Raw genomic sequence first — 6989 nt, 5'->3', positions numbered from 1 at the left:
GTCGAAAATTATTAATATAACAAATATAGCCTTAAATGATGTCAATACAGGATATATCGACCCAAAGAATTATATCGACCTCGGACTCAGTCAATACACTTCTTTCAGGTCAATAATTATATCCTTTTATCGACCTCAAAGGCTGTATTTGTATAATATGCATCGTTACCGTAATTTTAATATATGATTTCAATAATCATTGTGTTAAATAAATTGTGTACCCTGCCGCCTTATATCAGCTGATATAAATGTGTTACTATGCTGTTCAGAAATAAAGACCCCTGTAACACGCAAATGAAATACTTCGAAAAAAAAAAAAAGTAAAAACACAAAAATACTGAACTCCGAGGAAAATTCAAAAAGGAAAATCAAAAATCAAAAGGCAAAATCAAAAGTCCAAGCACATCAAACGAATGGATAACAACTGTCATATTCCTGACTTGGTACAGGCATTTTCTAATGTAGAAAATGGTGGATTGAACCTGGTTTTATAGCTAGCTAAACCTCTCACTTGTATGACAGTCGCATCAAATTCCATTACATTGTCAACGATGCATGAACAAAACAAACATACTCAAAGAGTAAAAATGTCAAAAATAACAACAAACAAATTATCCATTTAACCCTTCTAGACCCTCATCCGTGATGTGCAATTCTAATATTCAGCACTTTTTAGAATCATAGTTGACATAATGAAACATTTATCAATATAAATGATACGGATTTGTGTACGACCATATCATAGATTGATGACCAGTTTAATGTACGTATTAATTTGCCATGTTTGTTTTTTAATTGTGTTTTAGTAATATACTATTTGTAAATTGGACAATTGATTATTGTGATCAGTCATCATTTTCAATCAAAGACAAGTTCATGAGCATTGTTCAAGGATAAATATTACTCTTACTCGACCAAAAACGCTATCATTAAATGTTTATTTGATCATCTCAATTTAGTGATGAATAACTAAAACATACGATGATGAATAGCTGTATAATGCCTAGCGGTTGGTTGGATTCATATTTCGAAATCGTGACCTCCCACACTCGAAACGAACATGATGCCATGAGACCAACGAGACGGTACTATCATATCAGCCGTCAACAATAATATTGTTGCAATAAAATTATTTTATCATCAACACAGGATGAACTATTAACAGTTGATAGCATATTCACAAGTAGGGCTGGTGTTCTTTCCGATTTTCAATAGGAATGCTTATATATTCGCATTACCATGGCCAGTTTACACCACTTACACTCAGTGTTCAAAACAGAATAACATATAAACAAAATGATAGTGTATGGCATCCTACAAAGCACGACACAGAAAACTATAAAAAGCCAAGAAACTACAAGGATGTATGACGAAATAGAGTACACTAACTCAAATTATATTATGGTCAACGGCTGTGGAATCCGAATCATCGAAGAACCCATTGTTTTGAAATACTAAGTTTTCCTTGATTTTTTCTAATTTTTGACACGGAGTAGCTTCCTTTCTGTTTCAGAAGTAAAAAAAAATAAATATACGTTACCCCAGGGAATATTCTAAACAGAAAAGACACAAGAGGGACATTGAAGCTCATAAGACTATCATACACTTACAACATCATGGCTGAAACAGAAAACAATGCTTAACAAATAAATAATTGTACACAAAACACATCATAGAAAACTAACGACGGAGAAATACGCACCGCACCAAACACTTCCAGGTGCGTCGGAAGGGTAAGCAGATCCTGCTTCAGATATGGCAACCGTAGCGGTGTTCATGTTAGTAAAACACGGTAATAAACATATAAATCACGTTTGGGAAAAGGTAAAAATTATCTCTTTGATTCCATATGTTATGAAAAGCTTATAAAATGTCATTTACCAAAATATAAAACAGATTCTACATTCTTTTCTTAATATTCGAGACCATCATACTGCCAATGCAAATATAAACTTAAAAAAGATTCGGTTTTACTGTGTGCATTTGATATATTAGTCTATTTTCCGTTTTTATTTTATATATATGAATTCAATAATCACTTAGAAAACAAATTGTGTAACTAGGATGTTTCCCAGTCTGGTCTACTGTCATTTTTTATCAGCTGATTGTGTCACTTTGGTTTAGCAAAATGTCAATTTCCTAAATATGTCTGGTTTGATTTCCGAAAATGTGATTTATAAGCACATTAACAAAACAGATAATACATTGTAAATTGTAACGAGACTTATCAATTGGATTCAAGTGTCACTTACTTTTTCAACACTTTTTTAAAATGAGTTTAATAACGAGAACGACGAAAGATAAGAATATGATTAACGTTCGGCATTTTTTTTTAACTAGAAATACGTCTAGTTCACACAAATAACTGATTAGCTGAAACAGCAGCAAAACGATTGACTAAAAGGATTACTATATCTACATGTAATACATGTACATAACTAAATTTCAAAAGGAGTATCACATGCAATATAAACAAATACAGATCAATTTTCGCTTACACTGCTTTACTTTTTGTTCTTGCAATTATACACAAGGTAATGATTTTTCAGATTTTAAATTTCTAAACTTGTGAAGATGTGTATTTATCCGACAAAAACAAGGATATTGAATGACTTTGAAACAGAACTTAAAATAGAACATTTTCAGATCCTTGTTAGGACAACTCAGGCATGGGACGTGTATTTTAATCGGATTGGTTTCAAATGCGACAAGATCGGTTAACCGTCTTGGGTATATTCTCTTTAACGTTCGGAATCGAAATGGTGAGTGTGTTAAAAAGGCAACAAGCGGAACAAAGGGCAGACAACAGCCAAAGGTCACCTATGGGTCTTCAATGCAGTGAGAAACTCCCACAGCTGGAGGCATGCTTCAGTTTGCCCCTAAACAAAACTGCTTATTAGTTGTAAAGTTTCTTTTTATATAAACAAACCCCGACATTTGACAAAAAAAATATCAAGGTAGCCGCATTGATTCAAACTAAATATAATTTAGAAAGTTAGACATTCCTTAATGGGATAAATTTGTGTTACAGATTCAGTCTTTATTGTGTGTGCCTGAGATATTACTTTATATGTATCGTTACCGCCTTTTTTTATTCATGTTTCAATAATCATTATGTTAACAAATTGTGTAACTACTGTTTATTCCCTGCCGGGTCCACTGTCGCTAAATATCAGCTGATATAAATTTTGTTACTATGCAGTTCAGGAAAAAAGACGACTGAAACCCGCAAATGAAATATGCGTTGTCCTATTCCAAGTTAAATTTAACTTTGTTTCTTTTGTTTTATCGCCCATTATTCTGTAAACCTTTCCAACGCACATCCTTGATGTGCAATTCTATAATATGCAGCACTTTTAAGAATCATAGTTGACAAAACGAAACATCTATCAAAGCAAATGATACTCAATAGGATATTGATTTTTGTACGATCATATCATACTTTGATAACCAGTTTAATAAATGTATTAATTTGCCAGATTTGTTTTTAATTTGCATTTTGTGACACACTTCTGATAAAGTGGTCAGATAATCATTTGAATCATTATATAGCCAACACGCGATAAACTATAAACAGTAGATAGAGCATTTACAAGTAAGACTGGTGTTCTTTCCGATATTTCCTATAGTTGATGCTATTATCTACGCCTGACCATGGCTAGTTTGCACCACTTATTTTGAGAGTAAAAACTAAAATAACATGTAAAATGTATGATGGTTTATGTCATCCTGCAAAACACGACACAGAAAACTATAAAAAGTCCAAAAAATAAAGAGATGTAATACGAATTAGGGTATACACACTCACATTATATTATTGTCAACGGTTGTGGATATTAAACAACTTTTTCCCATGATTTCTGTTTGTGCCAAGGGAGTGGATTCCTGTCTGTATGAATTGTAAAAAAAAAAATTACCTAACTCCATTGAATATTTAACACAGAATGTTCCTTAACATTTGGAAAAAAATCGAAAGCTCAAACACATCAAACGAAATGAAAACAACCGTAATAAGACTAAGCTTTGGGCAGATATTTTTCTTATATGTTAGATTAGTTTTCTTTTACGATCTATACAAATCACGTATTTAAATGAGAGTGGAATCCAATATTGACAACAATTTATGCGCAAAGTTAAGCATAGAAGGTCAAACTGTCCAAATTGGATGTGCAGCAGTTAATATTGAAAAATCGTTATCACTTTAAAAACAAACAACTATATCAATAAAGAAAAACAAAATTGCGTGTGAACACTCTAAAGATAAATCAAAAATGCCAAAAAAGATAAACAAGAATAAAACAAAATGACCACAGCAAAATAACACAATAGCTAAATATATGCTTATGCCTGGAATCAGAAGAAGAAATCAAGACTACACATATCAGTGGCATATATGTATAACGAGACTTAAGATTCTGTGACACAATAATGATTCTATTCACATTACTATGAGACGTGTCACGGTACTTTTCTATCCCAAATTAATGTATTTGGTTTTGATGTTATATTTGTTATTCTCATCGGATTTTGTCTAATGCTTAGTCCGTTTATGTGTGTGTTACATTTTAATGTTGTGTCGTTGTTCTCCTCTTATATTTTATGCGTTTCCCTCAGTTTTGGTTTGTTACCCCGATTTTGTTTTTTGTCCATAGATTTACGTGTTTTGAACAGCGGTATACTACTGTTGCCTTTATCTATATTGTTATTTCTTTCTTGATTGTTTCCTGGGTGCGAGTGAGTGTACAGAAGAAAGACGGACGATTATATCCAATTTTATTGATCAAAGATTTAACTACAAAACCATGACAAAAACCGAAAAGCGTAGAAAGCCTACAACACAACAGACAAACTATGGATCGGGCAACAGCGAATCCCTACAATACCGTACATTATCGCATAGTCTCCATAAAAGTAAACATATATTTGTCCACTATACAACTCTTCTCCTTCAGCTACAGAACTATAACATTTACAAATAGCTTATATTGTATCATGAGTTCGATGGGTTGTTCAATCAACATTCTTGCAAGCCTCGAAAAAATACTGTTGTTTTTAATCAGGTTTTATGATTATACTTCATTTCCCTTAAAGAGTGTGAAATAGTGCTTTTAACACACATATGTGGTTACTTAAGCCTCCTCCACTAGCTTCCGTCAAAATCGAGCACAATTCGAATTAACGGATTACAATTAAGCTTCATTTGACGGTTTATGGTAAAATATATTTGAAGTAATATTGTCGTGGCCTTTGAAACCTTTCTGTATGGTATGTTGTCCTCATATTTGAAACATGTACAGCTACCAATATCTAGTGACTTCTACATCATCTGGTCTCTGGTCGAGCCTCGTCTCATTGACATATCTTGTTTTTTGATATTTTTGTCTATAATCCAAGCGTTAAGTCTATTTTTGTCATGGCAGAAGTTGTTTTAATTATACTATCCACTCTGTAACATTTTATGCACTTGTTTTTGTTACAAGATTTAAAATCTTTGATGCATTACTTATTTATCTTATTGTTTAATTAACTTGTAGACAGCACACGTGTCTGGCGTGCAAAATTTGAAGTTGGTATCTAAATAAGTTTCTCTATTAACTCATAGACCCGATTGGGAAATCATTAAGATACACATTTGATTGTTGTTTATTTTCTGTCTGATTTGAAATAAAGTCCTCTTAAATCTTAGGCACTACAAGAAATGATATTAGTATTTATCCATATATCCTTGTTGTCTACTAGTATTTACGAAAGTCCCCCAATACCATTACTTGTAATAATATTCATGTGTTTTTGTTTTGATTTTGGAAATTTAAAACAGATAAATACCTTTATCATTTGTTTATTGAAATTGTTTCAATTAATTAATTCGTTATTGACTAATCATGACGAACTATTTCTTTTCAATAGTTTTACGTATAGTTTAATGTGTTATGGAAATGGGGCCAGCTGAAGGACGCCTCCAGGTGCTGGAATTTCTCGCTACATTGAAGACCTGTTGGTGACCCTCTGCTGTTGTTTTTTATTTGGACGGGTTGTTGTCTCTTTGACACATTCCCCATTTCCATTCTCAATTTTATACTATAATCAACTTAGAGAACTCGGAATACTGTATCACCAGTTTGTCAACATCTATGTTGTGGGTTCGAATTCAACAACTGCTCTTAAATTGTAAGTTTTCTTTCATTAATAGATGATGCTTCTTTCTCTTCCTGTACTAGTACATATTATTACCAACTTCATTTCAAGATTATCTATTTTCAATGCAAACTTACATAGTGAGAACGTGTAAAATAAAGCTATATTAGAAGACGATCTGGTTGTATAACTCAAGTGTTTAACCTGACATCGAATCATCCTGCAGAAGTAGACTTTCTATTGTAGATTCGGACATATTGTAGCATAATTGACAAAATTGAAATCTTAGAAGTTTAGCGTCGAAATACAAATAATTGAACATAGAACTACCGTCACAAGTGTTCCGAATTATAATACCTGGTGAAATACTCCATTTATTAGTAGACCTTAAACACGTGATAATGTCTAAACAAATGCACGTGTTAATTATTATGGTTTTTTAACAATACGTTATCTTACCGTTATATTCTTCCATATACATTTGTATCATAAACTTTATAGTACGATTCCGGGTATTTATACAACTGTTACCTTCGAAGACGATTTGAACGCACATATTATTAAGTGTTATCTTGATCATGTTTATATGAAATATAATAGATACGAAATATGTAATAACAGTTTTATATTCAACAATGGCAAAGTAGTTCGTCAAAATTGAAATTACAAAAATACCGAAAATTGCGTTAGTGGCAGAATAAAAAGCTCAAACACAACAAATGAATGTCTCACAACTGTCATTTTTCTGACATTGTACATACATGTTCGTATGCGGAAAATTGTGGATTAAACCTGGTTTAATAGTTAGTTTTACCTCCCAGTTTTACTATTGTAAAAGTGTATAATTCGAATAA

The sequence above is a fragment of the Mytilus galloprovincialis genome, chromosome 11 (assembly GCF_965363235.1).
Source record: "Mytilus galloprovincialis chromosome 11, xbMytGall1.hap1.1, whole genome shotgun sequence".
In the NCBI taxonomy this organism is placed as follows: Eukaryota; Metazoa; Mollusca; class Bivalvia; order Mytilida; family Mytilidae; genus Mytilus; species Mytilus galloprovincialis.
The sequence above is the reverse complement of the archived record's forward strand: the minus strand, read 5'-3'. Positions refer to the sequence as shown.